Genomic DNA, 21,000 nt, shown 5'->3' with positions numbered 1-21,000 from the left:
AGCATCACCCATCTTGGGATGATTAGGAAGCTTTGATTATTCACTTATTCATTTGTATATATACCCATTCTTTACTAACTTACTGGCATTTGATACACACTGTGCTGGTTACCAAGTGTTGGAAAAAACAGGGAACAAAGTGCAATCTCTGTCCTGGAGGAGCTCTAGGCCAGTGGGAAAGATGAACACTCTCACAGGCAGTGGTAACTCAGTTCTTCTATAAGGAAAAAAAGAAGGTATCAGGAGAGAAAGAGAAGGGGTCTAAACATGACAGCAAGATCCAGGGCAGCTTTCTGCAGGGAGTGACATATAAGCCGGGACCAAAGAATGGATATTTAGGGGTTAACCAGGTGAAGGGTGATATGGATTGGTGCTGTGTCACCACCCAAATCTCATCTTGAATTGTAATCACCATGTGTCAAAGGAGGGATTTGGTGGGAGGGGATGGGATCATGGATGTGGTTTCCCCCATGTTGTTCTTGTGATGGTGAGGGAGTTCTCACAAGCTCTGGTTGTTTGATAAGTGTCTGGCGCTTCCCCCTTCATGCTCTCTCTCCTGCTGCCATGTAAGATGTGCCTTGCTTCCCCTTCACCTTCTGCCATAACTGTAAGTTTCTTGAGGCCTCCCCAGCCATATAGAACTGCGAGTCATTTAAACCTCTTTTTTTAAATAAATTACCCAGTCTCAGGTAGTATCTTTATGGTAGGGTGAGAACGGAATAATACAAAGAATTGGTACCAAGGTTGTGAGACACTGCTATAAAGATAACCTGAAAATGTGGAAGCAACGTTGGAACTAGGTAGTGGGCAGAGGTTAAAAGAGTTTAGAGGGCTCAGAAAAAGACAGGAAGGTGTTGAAAAGTTTGGAACTTCCTAGAGACTTGTTGAATGGTTTTGACTAAAATGCTGATAGTGATATGGACAATGAAGTCCAAGCTGAGGTGGTCTCCGATGGAGATGAGGAACTTATTGGGAACTGGAGTGAAGGTCATTCATGCTATGCTTTAGCAAAGAGACAGCATTTTGCCACACCCTAGAGATCTGTGGAACTTTGAACTTGAGAGAGATGATTTAGGATATCTGGCAGAAGAAATTTCTAAGCAACAAAGCATTCAAGAGGTGACCTGGATTATTCTGAAAGTGTTCAATTATCGGCATTTACAAAGAGATGGTTTGAAATCAGAACTTAGATTTGAAAAGGAAGCAGAGAATAAAGCTTTGGAAATTTGCAGCCTGGCCATGTGGTAGAAAAGAAAAACTCATTTTCTGTGGAGGAATTCAAGCTGGCTGCAGAAATTTGCATAAGTAACTTATTAGCCAAGACAATGAGGACAATGTCTCCAGGGCATATTAGAGACCTTCACAGCAGCCCCTACCGTCACAAACCCAGAGGCCTAGAAGGGAAAAATGGCTTCACTGCTCTTTGCAGTTTGAGACTGGGTGCCCTGCATCCAAGCCACTCCAGCTCCAGCTATGGCTGAAAGTGGCTAAGGTACAGCTCAGGCCATTGCTTCAAAGGGTGTAAGCCCCAAGCCTTGATGGCTTCCATGTGGTTTTGGGCCTATGGGTATGCAGAAGACAAGAGTTGAAGTTCGGGAACCCCCATGTGGATTTCAGAGGATATGTGGAAATGTCTGGATGCCCAGACAGTAGTCTGCTGCAGGGGAGCAGGCCTCATGGAAAACCTCTGCTGGGACAGTGCAGAAGGGAAATGTGGGGATGGAGTCCACACACAGAGTCCCCACTGAGGCACTGCCTAGTGAAGCTGTGAGAAGAGGACTACCATCCTCCAGACCCCAGAATGGTAGATCCACTAACAACTTGCACCATGCACTTAGAAAAGCCACAGACACTCAATGCCAGTCTGTGAAGGCAGCCACAGAGGCTGTACCCTCCACAGCCACAGGGGCAAGCTACCCAAGGCCATGAGAGCTCACCCCTTGCATCAGCAAGCCCTCAATGTGAGACATAGAGTCAATGATCATTTCAGAGCTCTAAGATTTAATGACTGCCCTGATGAGTTTTGGACTTGCATGGGGCCTATGGCCCCTTTGTTTTGGCCAATTTCCCCTATTTTGAATGGGAACATTTACTCAATACCTGAACCCCCATTGTATCTTGAAAGTAACTAACTTGCTTTTGATTTTATAGGCTCATAGGTGGAAGGCACTTTCCTTGTGTCAGATGAGACTTTGGACTTGGACTTTTGAGTTAGTGCTGGAATGAGTTAAAGACATTTGTGGGGGAGTATTGGGAAGGCATGATTGGTTTTGAAATGTGAAAATGACATGAGATTTGAGAGGGTCTAGGTGTGGAATGATACGGTTTTGCTCTCATCCCTATCCAAGTCTCATCTTGTAATCCCATATGTTGAGGGAGGGACCTGGTGGGAGGTGATTGGATTATGGGGGCAGCTTCCCCCATGCTGTTCTGATGATAGTGAGGGAGTTCTCACGAGATCTGGTTGTTTGATAGATGTCTTGTGCTTCCTACCTCATGCTTCCTCTCTCTCCTGCTGCCATGTAAGACGTGTCTTGCTTCCCTTTGCTTCTGTCATGACTGTAGGTTTCCTGAGGCCTCCCCAGGCATGCACAACTATGAACCAATTAAACCTCTTTTCTTTATAAATTACCCAGTCTCAGGTAGTATCCTTATAGCAGTGTGAAAATGGACTAATACAAAGGGCATGGCTGAAAGTAAAAGGCAAGTTGTTCCAAGAAAGGAAAATTGCCCTACAAAGGCTTAGAGCAGTCACATGATCCTAGCTGTAGAACCGTGCAGGCCCCAGGATATGTGACTTTTGTGTGATGTATCCTGAATATGGAGCAGCCTGAGAAAGGTGAGGATTCTGAGTTGCTGTGTTGATTGATTTAACCAATGCTAGTAGACATTGGGAGAATGGCAGGAAATGTATTAGGAATAATCTTTCCAATGAAGTTAAAACTGGGAGTTGATTGTAAGGGGAATTTGTGGTGTTTCCTTCCTTTGACGCCTATTAGGACATGATAGATTGTAATGGACCTTGGAGTGTTTGTAACTATATAATTCTCAATTTGTCAACAATGAGTGACCTCACTGAATCACAGAAATAAGGTGACTGTCAAAAGGCAGTCTGCCTGTGCCTTGTACTTCACCTCCAGACACACATCAAAGATTTGCTGATTAGCTCACCGTCTCCTCCAGCCCATACCCCAACCCACGCTCTGACACTCCCCTTCTATGCACATCAGTTATGGTGAAACTCCACTGTAGCAAAGCTGCCTGTTTTAAAGGGCCCTCCCTATTGACTTTCTGAATTTTCGCAGTGAAACGCTTGTTCTTTTTGCTTTGGTAGCATATGTAATACTGAGTACAAACAACACACATATGTGCACACACACTCCATACATGTATTCATATTCGTATGTTTTAATTAAAAAGCAGATTGCTCAGATGACTGTAAAGGAAATGGTAGTTTAGGTGGTACACAGATACTTTGATAACTTAGAATGACTGACATTTGGGAATATTATTTTCATAAACAAAATATGCATTTCTGGAGATCTGAATCCTGCTCTGAATCTCAGGTTTACTACCTCACATCTTGGAAAAGTTACTCAGTTTCACTGAACACTAGTTTTTAAATCTGTGAAATGGTTTAATGAAACCTATAGTGTTGACTTTTGGTTTTCAGAGAACTGATGTAGACACTCATTAGGAAACCCTGAGCACAGAGTTTAGCACATGGCAATGGTGTAAATGTTAGTCCCTGCCTTGCTGCCCCCGATCCCTCCTACTATATTTTGATGATGTTCTCTTTCTGGCAGATCTAAATTTACTCTTTATCTTGTATCCACCATTACCAAGCACATTGCTTTTTGCTTGAATTTATATAAGGGTTTAAAAAAATCAGGTTCCCATTTCTTCATTTCTCTTTCAAAATTATCAAGCAAAAGGCAAATTCCCTTTAGGCCTGTTTCTGATGTGCAGTCAGCATTCCAACAAAGGAGATAACCTTTATGTGTTTTTATTTTCCAATTGTCACGTTCACTACGATGGTGTTAGGATATTTTTTATTATGGGCTCAGTGCAAAAATAAAGTGTTCACAGTAAGGCTTAGGCATGGAGGGTGTCTCATGCCTCACATCTCTCAGAAGTTATAAGGTTTTATTTAATAGAAAAAGTACAATTTTCTATTTACAAGTTCAATTTAAAATTCTAAATTCCAGGCTTCAATTAGATTTCACTTAAAAAAATTAACATCCTATTTCTGTTCCAGGATTCAATCCAGGGCAGCACATTGCATTTAGTTGTCATATTTTCCTCTGTCCTCTCTGTTCTGTGAATTTCTCAGAATTTATGTTTCATGACCTCAAGAGCCTTGAGGAGCACTGGCCTCATAACCAGCAGAATGTTCCCAATCTGGGCCTGTCTGACGTTTTGCTCATGATTAGGCTGGGGTTATAGATTTTGGGGAAGAAAGCCACAGGGGTGAAGTACCCTTCTCATCACATCATATCAGGTGGCACATTACATCCAGATGACATCTCTGGTGAGGTTGACCTTCATCACTCGGTAAATGTGGTGCCTGCTATGTGTCTGTGCTGTGTGTTATTCTTCCTACCTTTCCATCTTCTACTCTTTGAAAGCAAGTCAATAAGTATACCCCCCCCACAAGAGAGGAGGGGTAAAGAGTTAACCTCTGGAGCTTTCCTGGTGGTAGAAGTATCTACTGACAATAAATAGAATGTTTTGTAAGAAAAATTTGTCTTTACAAACCCATTTACAAAAATCAAATTTGCGTGTGTGCATGGGGAGTGCTTTTTTCCTATAAATCAAGCCCCACACAATATAATAAAACCTGCATGTAGAGTGATATTGATAGTCCCTCTGGTTTTTGTGATTTGAAGTATTTATATAACAAAAGTACTCCTGAAATGTATTGTTGATTTTCATCTGTAAAACAGAAGGCCTAGTCTCAAATACTAATGTTTATTTTCTTTTGAAAATAGAAAACGAAAATTCCTTTATTAAAATGTTGGAAGATACATAGTCCCACAGGATTTAGCAAAAAGAACAAAAGATGAATTGCTGGCAAGTCTAGAAGGCATTTCTGCCAACTTTCATGGAGAATTTTTCTAATGCAAATTTCACTTATCTAGAGTAGAATAATTTATTCAATGCTATTTGCAGATAAACTATGGCAGCCTGCATCTCCGACTCCTTTAAGAGTTCAAGAGGGTTGGCGGGTATTCCAGAGACAACCTTTTTATTGGAAAAACACTTTTACCGTCCAATTGGTTTAAATCACTTTGAAAACATTGATGTATCAGAAAAAACAAAAAACAAAAAAAATGTACTGAATATTTACAAGATGATAGGCCTAAGGATACACTGAAAGGGTACCTACACTCATGAACAGATGCCAGAAGTTCATTTCTCTAAAAATACTTCTTTGGAAATAACAAGTTGAAAATACTTTATAGATGATTTTTCAGTGTCATTACTTACTGGCTCTTCCATCTTTCTTTAGGAAAATGGAACGGCAAAAACTCTGTGACTGAGTTTTACTTGTTGCTTCATTTTAACAAGTCAGGGGACCTGACATTGCTCTGGAAGCTTCTATGGGAACTGCAGCCTGAAGCTAGTGAACTGGCCAGGGATTGAGAATGGTGTGCATCTGTGGCCTCAGGGCCTGATGCAGTTTCTGCTGCATGTGAGAAGAGCTGCAGTTAGCTAAGGATATTAGCTTTCATAGAAAAGGGGAAAAAATGCCAATACATTCCCATTATACTGAAAGCATAGAAAAACATACTAAAAAAACAAAACTCGTAAAACATGAGCAGCACAAAATGAAAACTTTTTAAAAAGCTGATACATTGTACTTCATCAAAATTAAAACTTTTCTCTTTGAAAGATACCAAGAAGAAAGTTAAAGGCAGGCTTTGGACTGGGAGGAAACATTTGCAAATCATATATTCAACAAATGACATATCTACAACATAGAAAGAATTATTTTGACCCAATAATAAACAACTCAAAAAATTGGGCAGAAAATTTGAGCAGACACTTGACAAAATAATATATACGAATGGTCAATGCTGTGAATCCATGTAAGTCATCAGGGAAATTTAACAAGAACCACAGTGGGTTACCTCCACAAATATATTAGACTGGAAGCAGACAAACATACAAAAACCATTGTTTTCAAGTGGAGAAAATCTGGAGCTATTGGGAGTCTTGTACATGGCCAGTGAGAATGTAAAATGGTACATTCACTTTGGGAGTCAGTTTGGAAATTTTTTAAGAAGTTAAAAACATACTTATTATATAAAGCTTTGCAATCCCATTCCTAGGTATTCACCCAAGAAATGTGAAAATGTATGTTCACATCAAAACTTGTGTGTTAATATTCATAGTAGCTGTATTTATAACAGCCAAAAACTGGAAACAAACCCAAATGTCTGTCAATAGGACAATGAAAAACAGTCATAGTATATCCATACAATGGATACTATTAAGCAAGAAATGTGCTCTAGATATCTTCCACAACATGACTGGACCTCAAAATAATTATACTGAATTGAAACAAGCTGAGACCCAAAAAAATGTACATTGTATTGTACCATTTATATAAAGTTCTAAAGCAGGTCAGTCGTCACTGGATATGGGGTGGAGGAAAGGTTTTATGATCATGGAGTATAAAGAAATTTGGGGGAGTGTATTAGTTCATTTTCACACTGCTATAAAGAACTTCCCTGAGACTGGGTAATTTTTAAAGGAAAGAGGTTGACTCACAATTCCACATGGCTGGGGAGGGCTCAGGAAACCTACAATCATGACGGGAGGGGAGGCAAACACATCCTTCTTCACAAGGTGGCAGGAAAGACAGGAGCAGGGGAAACTGCCACTTATAAAACCATCAAATCTTGTGAGAACTCAGTCAATATCATGAGAAGAGCACAGGGAAACCACTCCCATGATCGAATCACCTTCCACTAGGTCCCTCCCTTGACATATGAGGGTTACAATTTGAGATGAGATTTGTGTGGGGACACAGAGCCAACCCATATCGGAGAGTGATAAAAAGATTTGTTACTTTAATTATTGTAATGGATTTATGCATATGTGCATATGTCAACACTGATCACATTTTACAACTTAAATTTATGCAATTTACTTCAATTATTCAATACTTGATAAAATTGTTTTAAAAAAACTTAAAATTACATGATGTTTTGTTAAAATGATCTGATTATTTGTGCTATAATTCAGTGGATATTACTAAAATGTAAACTCTAGAGGAGAGAAATAACATCCTAAATAACATTAGAGATTCCAAATGAGAATAATATGAAAACCCAATCACATCAGAGTAATAATTATTTGTCTCATAAACTAACCTAGATAATTGCACAATCATTCTGCCTGTCATAGATCTCGTGGTTTAAAATATTCTGAAATTACAGTTGATCCTTGGCATTTATAGTTTTGACATTCATAGTTTCAATAGCTCCCAAGACACTTTAAAGACCCAGGATGGGAAGCAGTTGGTATTTTGCTGAGGCAGAAACATGAGGAGCACACACTGCTGGCCAGGCATGAGAAGCTAGTCGTGTGAATCATGAGTAATGTCAGCCCACAGCCCGTATGCACTTCTGACCACAGTTATGCTTGTTAACCTTGCTGGGTTTGCAGTGGCCCAGATGAAGTGATCATGTGTGTGTACGCATGCATACATGTCTGTCTACAGCAGGTAACTCAGAGAAAGAAGAAAAGGTGGTTAACTTGTGGTGGGAGGGCATACCTGACATGCTAATCTTAACAGAAGTGTGCCTTAGTCATTTTATTAATTCAAGAAGAAATTGTCATTGAGTTCAGACCAAGTGCCTTGCAATGCAGATGGGCCAACCTTTTTCCTTTGGGGTTCAAAGCCCACCAGGGAGATAGACACTGATCACAAAGCCAGCAATGGTAAGCATTATCAATGCCTGGGAGGGCATCAAGGGGGCTGTGGAACTATCTAACGTCTAGTGTGGGAGAGGATGTCAGGGCAGGCTTGCCTGAGAGAGGGAGGGCTGAAATGAGATTAGAAAAGTGAAACAGGCCGGGCGCGGTGGCTCACGCCTGTAATCCCAGCACTTTGGGAGGCTGAGGCGGGTGGATCACGAGGTCAAGAGATCGAGACCATCCTGGTCAACAGGGTGAAACCCCGTCTCTACTAAAAATACAAAAAATTAGCCGGGCATGGTGGCGCGTGCCTGTAATCCCAGCTACTGAGGAGGCTGAGGCAGGAGAATTGCCTGAACCCAGGAGGTGGAGGTTGCGGTGAGCCGAGATTGCGCCATTGCACTCCAGCCTGGGTAACAAGAGCGAAACTCCGTTTCAAAAAAAAAAAAAAGAAAAGTGAAACAGAGCCTGAAGGAAGGAACAGGAGGCTGAATGGTGTGGAGTGATGGGGAGGAACATTCTAGGCAGAGGAAACAGCATGTACTAAGCTAAGGGGTGCTTGGAAAAAAGGAAAATAGCCAAGGCAATCTTTTAAGTCATGGATACTTCAAAAACTATTGCTCATAAATCTCCAGTCTGCTGTTTTATATGAAAAAAAAAAAAAGATGGATCATCTTGTCTCTGGAGTCCATGTTACTTTTATATTTTAACTTTTACGGATTAATTTGCCTCAGATTTTTGTGTTTTGGTTTTGGGGCATTTTGTTTCTGAGAATATACAGTTTGAAGCATGCACAATATATAGTTTTTCTTGATTTTTCATTGTGATTGGTTTTATAAGGTGACTTTATTAGCTGGATTCAGATTCCCTGAAGGGAAGGTCAAATCATTTTGCACAAAGATGACAAATAATAAAACCATTCACAAATTCAGTCACCAGTTATGAGTGGAGAAGTCGCCGCTGAGGTGTGTCTCTCCAAAAGATACAATAAAATGAGCCAACACAGTTGAAAAAAGACATAATTGAGGAAAAAAGAGCTTTAAACATTTTTATATTCCCAGTTTGTCATTATAAAACAAATGCCAAATTTTCTTGATTCTAATAAATCATTAATTGTAAAATGCACTTTCAATTTAAAGAGCTGTTTTATTTCACAAGAGAAAGAAGAACAATGCTACCACATTAAATATGGCACATTGATTGTCACGTGTAATTTAATTTTGGAAATGCTTTAAAACTTAAATATTGGGAAAAAATTTTAAAAAAAGGAAATAGCCACTCTGAGAATAAAATCTTTTAAAAAGGCTGACTGTGTGCTAAGTACTTTACTTGGCTCTCTCATTTCATCCTCAGGAAAACCCTAGGTGGCTAAGTCCTATTTCTATCTTTGCTGTACAAATATTCAGGCCAAGGTTTGATGCAGCTGAGCAGCTGAGTCAAGGCTAGAAAAGCTTACATAAATTAAATTTCCTTTACCACGTCACACAGGAAGTTAGGAGAGAGGAGAATCATGGCAGTTCCCCTTGCCTCTGTGCAGAATTTTGCAAGAGGATTATCCACTAACAGGTCACAATGGCACACCATCTCCCAAAGAGATGAACCTAAAAAGAAGGAAGAAAATCATGAACTAGCCATCCCTTTTCCCCAGCAAACCTCAGTTCATACTGAAGTTCCTAGTGTTCTGTTTTTGGTCTGCTAAATGGAATGTCTTTGCGATATGTTAATCAGGACCACTAATCTCTCTAAAGCCAGCTGCAAAGCTTCTAGATCACTTAATAAGAACCCTCTGATGGGAATGGGAAGTAGATGAAGATGATTGATTTCTGCAATTTCAGTGTTTTAAAACACTGGTAACTTTATGCAATTTAGGTGGAGGGAAAAAGAGTGGCCACTCATTGTGAAAAAAATTACGGTAGATTTGTATATAGGCAGAGAGAGAGATAGAGGGCAGTCAAAAGATAAGATAAACAGGAAATGCTTTTGTTTTGTTTGGCTTTAAATATGTACACTTATTTAGAATATGAAAAAGATAAAACTCAAATAATAATTGCATTTAAATACATTCAGATCATACAGAATGGGCATCATGAGGCTTGCTTTGCCTATGGTGAATTCAAATAAAACTGTAGGAGAAAACATTTTTTCTATTGTAAAAAGCCATCTAAAAGTACGGAGTTATTATCAAAATGGTTATCAGCTTCTACCGCAGCTGCCAGAACAAGCTTGGCATGCATTTTAATGAAGTGTTTTGTATCATGAGTTCATGTATATTCTTGCAGTACAGAAAACAGCCGATGGCGTGACTTGTCCTCCATCACTCAACTCTTGTTTCTTCTTGTGTCGAAATCCTCTTACTAGAGATATTCTTAGCTCTAATATTGCCTCTCAGGTCCCTAATTGTGATTCTGATTGTCAGAGAAGAATTCCATGAATTTGTGGGTTACTAGGAGATATTCTTTGGATGTTTTATGCACTTTGCCCTTTTGGATATATATAGGCAACATAGGAGGCAACCGAATAAACATTCCAAAGCCAGGCCATGGAATCTCTTACACTGTGAGCGCCAGACTGACTGACCTGTGTAGCCTGGGATGTACTAGAAATTCAGTAAATATTCAGGCAGTGAATGAATAAATACACATCCGAAGAAAATTATATAGTATAAATCCTTCATTAAAGGCAACATTTAAAAGAAAGGAGCTTGGCTCTTCATTAAGGAAATGGTTAATGCGTTCAAATTCTGACAGAGAGCTGGACTCAAATTCTGGCAATCACTGACCATCTGCCTACCTGGGAAAACTGTGTGTATCTTTCTCTGTAGTCTCTCTTCTCTCCTATCCCTCCGTCTCCTCCTCTTTTTCTTCTTTTTCACTTTCTCTCTTGTTTCTCTCTCCTGCTTTCTCTCTCCTCATATTTAAAAACTTGAGTTTAGTCATACTCTTTAGTTGATGGCGTATTACTTTATCATTTGTCCTGTGGTGTTATGAGATATATATATATATATGTTTTCCTCCAGGGCTCCTGGCTCCTAACTTCTATAGCCATGTTACAGTCTTTGGTTGCAATGTTGGCGGTGTTTTAGGCTCTAGGGGCAACCTCTGACTTTCTCCCACTATTCTTTCACCTGTCTCAAGGCAGGACTTGACTCTCCCCACACTTTTCTGAGTGTGGGTCTTAACATCCTCCCCAGAGAGAGTCCCACCCTATACTAGGAGGGGAAGGAATGCTAATGTCACCAAGCTTCCTTAAAAACCCAAGAGGACTGGGTTTGGAGAGTTCCCGATGGCTGACCAGGTGGAGGCTCCTGGAGGGTGGTACCCGGTGAGCGGGGGACATGGAAGCCCTGCTCCCTGTTCCTTAAACCTCACCCTAGGCATCGCTTCATTTGTATCCTTTGTGACAGCCTTTATAAGCAACTTGTAAATGTAAGTAAGTGTTTCCCTGAGCTCTGTGAACCACTCCAGCACATTAGTCAAACCCAAAGAGGCAGCTGTGCAAACCCCAACTTGAAGGAGGTGGGTCAGAAGTTCTGGAGGACTAGACTTGCTACTGGTGTCTGTGCAGCGGGGCAGTCTTGGGGACTGAGCCTTCAACCTGTGGAATCTGATGCTATCTCCAGGTAGTGTTGGAAGTGAATTGGAGGTCACCCAGCTGGTGTCCGCTGCTTGGTGGTGGGCAGAAAACCCACACAGTTGATTGCAGAAGTCTTCTGTGTTCATGATTGTTGTTGCAGTGTGAGAGCAGAGGAAGAACATACTTTGGGAGTTTTAGAGAGTTTTTTTCCTACACAGTTTCTTACAGGGCTTCTCTTTCATTTTAATTTGTGATTCATTTGTCATTTTGTCCCCATAATTCCCTCCAACTCACCTACTCAACCCATAGGCAGCCATTCAAATGTATTTAATGTCACTCTTTTCGTTTACATTTGTTCTCGCAAAACTAACCCCAGTATTGTTCATGCACACGTTTTTACGTGATGTAAATGCACTGTGAAGTGTGTGTGGGTGTGCACACATGCACGTGCGTATGTGTAAATTTAACATAGGTGGATAAATATGGTTCTTTCTTCTGAATGAGGCTTTGTCCTTTCAGCACTAGGGATTTAAGATCCATCTGTTTCTTTCTTACCCTCATGTTTTGTTTTTCATCTCTCTCAGTGATGGACACACAGATTGATGCTTAATCTCCTGCAGTGAAAATTTGTATACAGATTTCCTGTGGACCTGTGTGATAATTTCTTTGGATTATACATGCAGGAGCCAAAGTGTTGGTACATGGGTATATAGTTTATTTGGCTAAGTGTTGGTAGATTATATCTCGAAATCTCCAATTCTTTGTGATTTTATGTATCAAAAGAGGATAATAGCATATGATATGGTTTGAATGTGTCCTCTGGAATTCATGTATTGGAAACTTAACCCTCAATATGACCATGTTGGGTGACTGTGTCTAATGGAAGGTGTTTAGAACATGAGGCCTCTGCCCTAAAAAATCGATCAATGCCATTATAAAAAGGGTTAATGGGAGTAGATTCTCTCTTCTACACTCTTGCCCTTCCTTTGTTTTGTCATGGGTTGATGCAGAAGGAAGATTTTGGCCAGAGTCTAGCACCGTGATATTGGACTTTCCAACTTCCAGAACTGAGTCACTAAATTTCTGCTCATTGTGAATCACCCAGTCTCAGATATTCTGTTATAGCAGCACAAAATGGACTAAGATAGCTTCTAATACACAAGTTCATGGTGTGGTTTAGGTAAGAAGCAGCCTGTGAATCACAAGCTCATGGAACGTGATCTGTCAGCCACATGTCAGCATATGACATGTCTCCTCTACCTTGTGCTCTTGCATCCAGGTAACAACCTACGGATGATGGTGCCCTGTGGCCGCTCTCAGCCTGACGGAGTTTTTGTAATCTGGGTGATTTAGGGGAGTGATTCTCAAACTTATGTGAGCATCAAGATCACCGGGGGCAGGAGGGGTGATGGCACTTCTTAAAAGAAACCATAGGACTCTACCCATTTCTGAACCAGTAAGTGCAAGATGGAGAGTGAAAATGTGCATTTCTTAGGTGCTGCTGCTGCTGCTGCTACTGGTGGTGGTGGTGGTCCTGGGTCTACACTTTGAGCATCTTTGTTCAGGGCAAGGATAGGGGCAGAGAGGTGAGCTTGAGGCACCTGGGTGACTCAGTGGAAGACGTAATACGTCTTTATAGTATCAGCAAAACAAGCGTTCCAAACTAGAGAGCATTTTTAGAATTGGATATTGGAACTTTCAAAAACTGCATCTGACTAGTAACCCAGGAAAAATCAATACTTGGTTTTCTTTGCTTACTTTTCTCTAGCCAGTCTTCCTTCCCCCACTTATTCCTTTCTCTCTTCCCCCACCTCTTCCTTTCTAGCTAACTTCTTCTTATTTGCATATTTATTTACTTTATTTTAAGGCACCCTATTCTTTCTTTGTGCAAATAATTTAAGAAAAATTTAACGAAAAAATTTTCTTTGTGCAAATAATTTAAGATCCTCTCCACAATCTATGACCTAATTTGAACTGGAATCATATTTTAGGTTGAGTGTTTATAGATCAAACCTGCACTGTTTTCCTGTCATGAATTGTTATTTTATTCCTAAAAGCCTATGTTTTTTTATCTATCCTAAAAAATAAATGAAAGATAAATAAAATAACAGATATATTCAGATAACTTTAAATCTCTGTACCTCAGTTTATTAATTGGTATAATTGAAGTTATATTACCTGTCTCTTAGGGTTTCTGTGAAAAATAATTTAGTTAACACATGTAAAGAACTAATGAGTGTCTCGCACATAAAGTCAATGAATGTTGGTCAGGATCAGTGGCTCACATCTGTAATCCCAGTAGTTTTGGAGGCCTAGGCCGGGGGATCACCTAAGGTCAGGAGTTCGAGACCAGCCTGGCCAATGTGGCAAAACCCTGTCTCTACTAAAAATACAAAAATCAGCTGGGCGTGGTGGCACACGCCTGTAATCCCAGCTACTCAGGAGGGTGAGGCAGGAGAATTGCTTGAACCCAGGAGCTGGAAGTTGCAGTGAGCCGAGATGGCATCAGTGCACTAGACAACAGAGTGAGACTCTGTATCAAAAAAAAAAAAGTCAATGAATGTCAGCTGTCATTGCCACTACTTATTAGTTAATGCCATATGAAAGCCAAGTTGGAAATGTTCAGAGGTAGGAAGAGGGTAGAGGGAGGAGGAGTCTGGTCACCTGGAAGGGGAGGGTGTATGCATGGCTGGCCTGTGGGACTAGATGTTGCTTAAATAAAAATACAATCATGTTTGTACTGGAGCTAATTTCTGTCTTAGTTAAGTATGGCATTCAGCTGTAGCAGAAACCCTAAAATAACAGTTGCCTGAACCATGTAGCAACTTTTTTTTTCACATGCTTGCAGTCCAGAGATGGGATCCAAGCTGCTTCTCCTGTGTAGGTTCCTCATGCACAGCTTTTGTTCCCACGTCATCTTTGAGGTTCAGCCACCCTGTCCAAGTTCTAGCCCAGATGTAGGAAGGAGACAGTGGTGATGGAGGTGCCCTGAACACTGTATTCTTGGGAGGAGGACACAGGGGAGGTTAGCATTGAATTCTCCATTCCAGGAAGATGTTGGTCAACTGAAAACCGAGCTTCTGTTTCTATGGGAGATGGGAGAATGGCTCCTGGAGGACACCTAGAAATTTCTACCGAATCCCCATCTCTGTTAAACTCCAGATCAAACACATAGACAAAACCAACCACAGAAGGTTTTCATCTGCTTTCGTTCCAGTTGCTGCTGTAGCAATTACTGCAAACCTGGTGGCTTAAAACAATGCAGATTTATTTTCTGAACAGTTTTGAAGGTCAGAAGTCTCAAGGGGCTAAAATCAATGTGTTGACAGAGCTGCATTCCTTCTGGAGGCTCTGGGGCTGAATCTGTTTCTCTGCCTTTCCCAGCTTCTAGAGGCCCCTGCATTTCTTGACTCATGACCCTATCTTTCATCTTCAGTGCCAGCAGCTTAGCATCTTCAGATCTCTCTCTTTTCGACCCTCCCTCTCCTTCTCATAAAAACCCTTGTGATCACGTTGGGGCTACCTGGGTGAATAGTGCCGGACCATCTTCCCCTCTCAATATCCTTAATTGAATCTTCTCTGCAAAGCTCTTTCTGCCATGTCAAGTAACACATTCACAGGCTTGAGGGATTAGGACATAGGCATTTTGGAGAACCGTTATTCAGCTCACTACATCCTCCTTGCTCCCCAAACTCCAAACTCTTCAAAATTATGATGCCCTATGTTACATTTTTATTAATGATTCTTCACAGGATCAGTCATTCTACAGTGATCTAGTCCTCTCAGTTTCATTAACTAGAAATTTCTGTTGTGAGCTGTAGCCTTTCTTTTTAACAACGGCAGGCAAATTTGCTGGTATATCTGTTGATTCTTTTGTGTTAGTGCTTGTCAAGGTTCTTCCAGGATTCTCAAACTTGCAGTCACCTCTCTATAGTGAAAGAAACCTTCCTTTCCCATGCTGAGGAGTTCTTTCAGGAATTGTCACTGTCCTGCTCCTACCTATGTGATAGAGTGGATTGCTTTTAAAGCAATTATTTGGCTCAGAATATTGAGTCAAATCTGACTGTGGCTCTGTGTAATCAGAGGTTTTTCCACAAAAGTTGTGCCTCAGCTAATCACTATATATATATATATAATACACATATAATTATATATAAAAAATACCAGGTGATATTAAATATAACATCTGATATATATATTATATATTAATTATATATTATATATAATCATATATGTCATATATAACATATATTATGACATGTAATTATATAATAATTGCATATTATGAATATATATTATGAATATATATCAATATAATAAATATATCATATATAATGAATGATATATATTCATTTTTTAAGAAAATAAAGAATGAGGATAAGTACTAGGAAGAATACTATATATAATTTATATGATATATAATGTTTAATATTATGTATAATATAATAATTATAGGCATTTTATATTACATAATAAAATAATTATATAATATATTATATAATTATGATTAATGTATATTATATTAATAGAATATAATTGTATATTATAGTAATATATACCACATATTAGCATATTATGTTAATAATATAGATAGTATATTATATGATAGTATATTATATGATAGTATATTATATTAATATATGATAGTCTATATATAATGTCATATGATAGGCAATAATCATGTATAATTATTATATGTAATATATATTAAACTTATATATATAACTTTTGATTCACTTGCTCTAGTGCTTACTAATTCACCAGGGCATGAATTTTGATATCAATCCCAGTTCTTTGTTGTAAATGTGACATTTGGCCATTTCTATTGGGTATTATTTCTGGTGACTTATTTTAATAATGAGGAGTTTATAATTTGACTGTTGTAAATCGGGGCATTCTGGTAATATGGCAATGTGTTCCACTTGATGGAGAGTTTCTTCTTGTTCCTCATTCAACTTCTGAAAAATATTCCATTTATTTTTTTCTTCAAGAATTCTATTGCTGTGAATACCTGCTTTACTTAATACATTTAGTATCTCATAAAACAACTGTTAGCAGGTGAGGGCAGGTGCAGTTTCTCCATCTTCCATGTACCTCGTAGGATCTTGCCCAGTAGTATTAGCACACAGTTCCTTGGGCTCTGAGTAATGGTGTTCCCAGGGTCTCAGCACACTGCCTGGCACATGGTGTTCCACCAATGTTTGTAGAATAAACGAGGATTAGTGCATGGAAGGATACCGATTAATTGTTTTTGAATAGTTGACAGGTTTTGAATTTGGTTAATACTCTTTTTTATTATTTGTTAATAAAAATAGTGACCTATTGCTTTCTAGCATAGGAATCTAGGTACAGATAGATATGCTGTAGGCAATTTGAGTGCCTGAGAGTTTTTTCACTTAAGAGTTTAGTTAAAATTAAGTGATAATGCCTAGAAATGAAGCCCAACTTTAGTGGATTTCCAATTAAGTGCCTGAAATCTCTTTGGTAAGCAGGTGGCAGATAAACAAATGCATATAAAAAGAATTCCAATTATCTACAATGGTTAAAAATGACATATTCTAAGTGTTTTCTCATTATTACAATGTTATTATGTTAGTTTTCTCATTAACAGAGAGTTATATATTCCATGTAGTATTTTCCACTGTTCCTTCGATAATTTTTATTTTGGGATCTCTGATTATGAAAAGTAATCAAAGCTAACTATAGAAAATGTTGAAAAAAAAAAAGAACCCCACAAAAGAAAAAAAATATCTACACCATTCAGATAAACTGCTGTTACTTTCTAGATAAACTTTCTATAGATATTTATAACAAGTACATTTAAAATTCTTTATGCATATAATATTATTGAAATTGCGTGGTGTTTTGATCTGCTTTTATTTTATTCAGGATTATATTAGAATTATTTCCCCATGCCACTAAATTTTCTTAGAAAATATTTTTCTCCCAATGGTTGTATAATATGACATTACACGGATACATCAAATTATTTAAGCAGTACTCCGTTTTTTGGCAGTTTGGTTGAATATCCTTGTGTATATGTGTGCTTTTGTTTTTTTTCTCCTACAGTTTAATGAGAATGGACTCCTACATATGAAGTATGTTAAAGATTCTTGGTTAAAGATTTGAGATTATCTTAAGGCATTTGATGCACATCAACACATTTTTCGGAAAGTGCAGCCAATTTCACTAACACTAGCAGTGAAAGGGAATTTTTACGGTATTATACTATCTATTGCTTTTGCTAAATATTGCTATTTTATTTAAGAAGATGACCAATTTGATGGATTCATATTACAGGCTCCTAGTGATTTAAAATAGAGTGCTCTCTAAAATAATATGGACCATAAGGCACATTCAATTTTCAGAATCCTTAAAGTTGTAGATTTTATTGTATAAAATAGTAGGTATAGATGTTATGAGAGCCTAGAAGACATAGCTGCTTATTGAATGATAACATTTTGACCTTTTTATCAGAGCAATTATCCCTGTTGCTCTATTATTAATTTCTCAGAAATGCATGGCATCAAATACCTTTCTATCTATATGGTCCTCCCCTCACCTACAACCAATCCCTAATTAGCTACCCTCTATGGGAATATGTAGAGAAATGTGTTGGAGATTTTTTTTTCAACTTTTATTTTAAGTTCAGGGGTACATGTGCAAGATGTGCAGGTTTGTTACATAGGTAAGCATATGCCATGGTGGTTTTCTACACCTATCAACCCATCACCTAGGTATGAAGCTCAGCATCCCTTAGCTATTCTTCCTGATGCTCTCCTACCCCCGCCCCACCCCCGACAGGCCCCAGTGTGTGTGGTTCCCCACAATGTGTCCATGTGGTCTCATCATGCAGCTCCCAATTATAAGTGAGAACATATGCTATCTGGTTTTCTGTTCCTGTGTTAGTTTGTTGATAACAATGGCTTCCAGCTCACATGATCTCTTTCCTTTTTATGGCTGAATAGTATTCCATGCTGTATAGGTACCACATTTTTTAAAAATCCAGTATATCAATGATGGGCATTCAGGTTGAATCTATGTCTTTGCTATTTTGAATAATGCTGCAATAAATTTATACATGCAGATATCTTTATAATAAATATATATATATTCCTTTGGATGGAGATACTCTTTTCCTCTTAAAATTTACATAGCAGATCTATGCCTGTTTTAAAACATAGAAACCAAGTCATCTGGAATTTATTACAGCTTTGTGGCATCTAGCAAAAATTGAGTACACGTGTTTCAGAGTTATCTGTACCTTATTCATCAAAGAATAAGGGGCTTACTTTCCAAATTAATTTATATGTGACTCCCTTAAGGTGAAGACCCAGAGTCGTTTTGTTCATCTTTATATAATCTTACTCATAGAGGGTGATCAAAATATACCTGGCGCACAGAGAGAAACCCATATTCTTTAGTTATAGATGACGGAGTACTGTAAGAGGTTTAGACTCATAGGAATATTATCTGAATTTAGAGGATATATTGCACACAAGAGGTAATGAAAAAAGAAGAGATGGCAAAGGTTTGAATTTCAGTTTTGATTAAGGAAATGCTTTCCAATAAGAGAATTAATATGTTTTTTTCTGTTCTCACTCCTGAGCCCACTTCAGTTTCCTTCCAAGGAAGAAGAACAAGAAAAATAAGTGAAATCCAGCTCTCCATTGATGACTATCTAACTATTGGTGGTTTGCAGGCTTGTGTTCTATTCTGTCTGATGAGGACATCACACTCAGGCATGGGCTCTTGAGAATCCTGTTGGCTGTCATAGACTTCCTGCTGCATAACTTGTGTTACAACAAAGCCTTTGACTTTGCTTCTTTCTTGTCTCGGAGCAAGTGAGGAGCCTGGTGTGAGGGATCCAGTGTGGCATAGCTCTTTGTAGTCTATGCAGCCTTCTCTGAGCTTTCTAAAACACCCATGAAAAAGATACTTTATGAGCCATATCATTTTCTCAAACTTTTTTCTTATTTGTGTATATCTTTAACATCACTTTACACATAAATTACTTAGCAAAAACTGGTCTTGTGTTCTTGAGTAATTTCATTAATTCTATTCCTTGGCACTGAAGTATTTTGTTCACCTTTTAGGAGCAAAGGACTGGAACCAAATCATCCCCAGTCTCTGCTGGGAATCATACATTAATAAAATCCTTAACCAAATCTATATGTAATTGCTATCTATAAAAATACCGTAATGGTGATGAATATAGTGCTATGAGATTGTTTAATAGGATTGTTTGACTCAGTAAGAAGAAGTAGGTGGAGGGGAGGATTTCTGGTAAAAGAAAGAGGCCTACAAAGATGCTGAAACATTGGAAGAATGAAGTGCCTTTGTAGATGAAACTCAGAGAGAAGGAAGTTGAGATCTATTGAGGCTGGGGTACTAAGCAAAGGCTGGATTATTCAGAACCTTGCAGGATTTTGGTCTTTGACCCTAAGAGCAATAAAAAGCCACTGAAATATTTTAAATAGAGGGTGACATGGTTGTTTTTGCTTTTTGTATATAAAAAACTTTCTACTATAGAGAATTTCAAGTATATTTTAAAAATGGAAAAATATTAAAGACTCCACCAGTCTACCAACTAACATTGCTCAACTCATGGCCAATTATGTTTCACCTGTGACCCAACCCACATACCCCTGCATCTTGTCACATTTATTTGAAGTAAATCTCAAATATCTTACTACATCACTATGCATATCTCTAAAAGTCAAGAACTCTAGTTCCAAAAAATAAGTGGAAATATCTTTTAAAAGCTCCAGTAATTTTTAATTTATAATATCATCAAATATCCAGTGTTCAAATTTTCCCAGCTGTAGTGTGTGTGTGCACGCGTGTGTGTGTGTGCGCGCGCGTGTGTGTGTGTGCATATACTTTCTTCAAGTCAGGGTTCAAATAAGACTCGTAAGTTGCAGTTATTGATATATCTCTTAGGTGTGTTTGAATATGTACTTTCTTCCACCATCTCTATTTTTATTCCTTGCAATTCATTTGTAAAGAATCCATGTTGTTTATGCTCTGGCATATCCCACTGTCTGAGTTTTGATGAGTGCATTTCCATGGTGGCTTTAACATGTTTCTCTGCCTTTGGTGTTTCCTGCAAATTAGACCTCCAGAGGCTTTTCACCTTGCAGATTCAATTTTTTGGCAAGTCGATCTCATAGGTGGTGTTCTGACCATGAGGAAGCATACAGTTAGTTGTCTGTTTTTTTCCCCTCTATTAGTGATATTAGCAGCCATTGATAATCATGGCCTAACTTCTACTAATTTACTGGAGTTTTAAATAGTGATGTTTGAATTATATTATTTCTTCTTCATTTATTCCAAGAAGTGGAGTATTTTATAAAGAGAAGTTTCTTCATCAGCTCTTTGGTTACCCTGAGTTCGAATCCACATAGAAGAGGGAGGATAAATATGCTTGTTTTTCCCTTTACTTAACATTTTTAAAAATAGTTTCCTAAGTTTCTCCAGTGAGGGTTTTTTCATTTG

The sequence above is a fragment of the Aotus nancymaae genome, unplaced genomic scaffold (assembly GCF_030222135.1).
Source record: "Aotus nancymaae isolate 86718 unplaced genomic scaffold, 86718_ANA_hifiasm-v0.15.2.pri h1tg000029l, whole genome shotgun sequence".
Lineage (NCBI taxonomy): Eukaryota > Metazoa > Chordata > Mammalia > Primates > Aotidae > Aotus > Aotus nancymaae.
The sequence above is the reverse complement of the archived record's forward strand: the minus strand, read 5'-3'. Positions refer to the sequence as shown.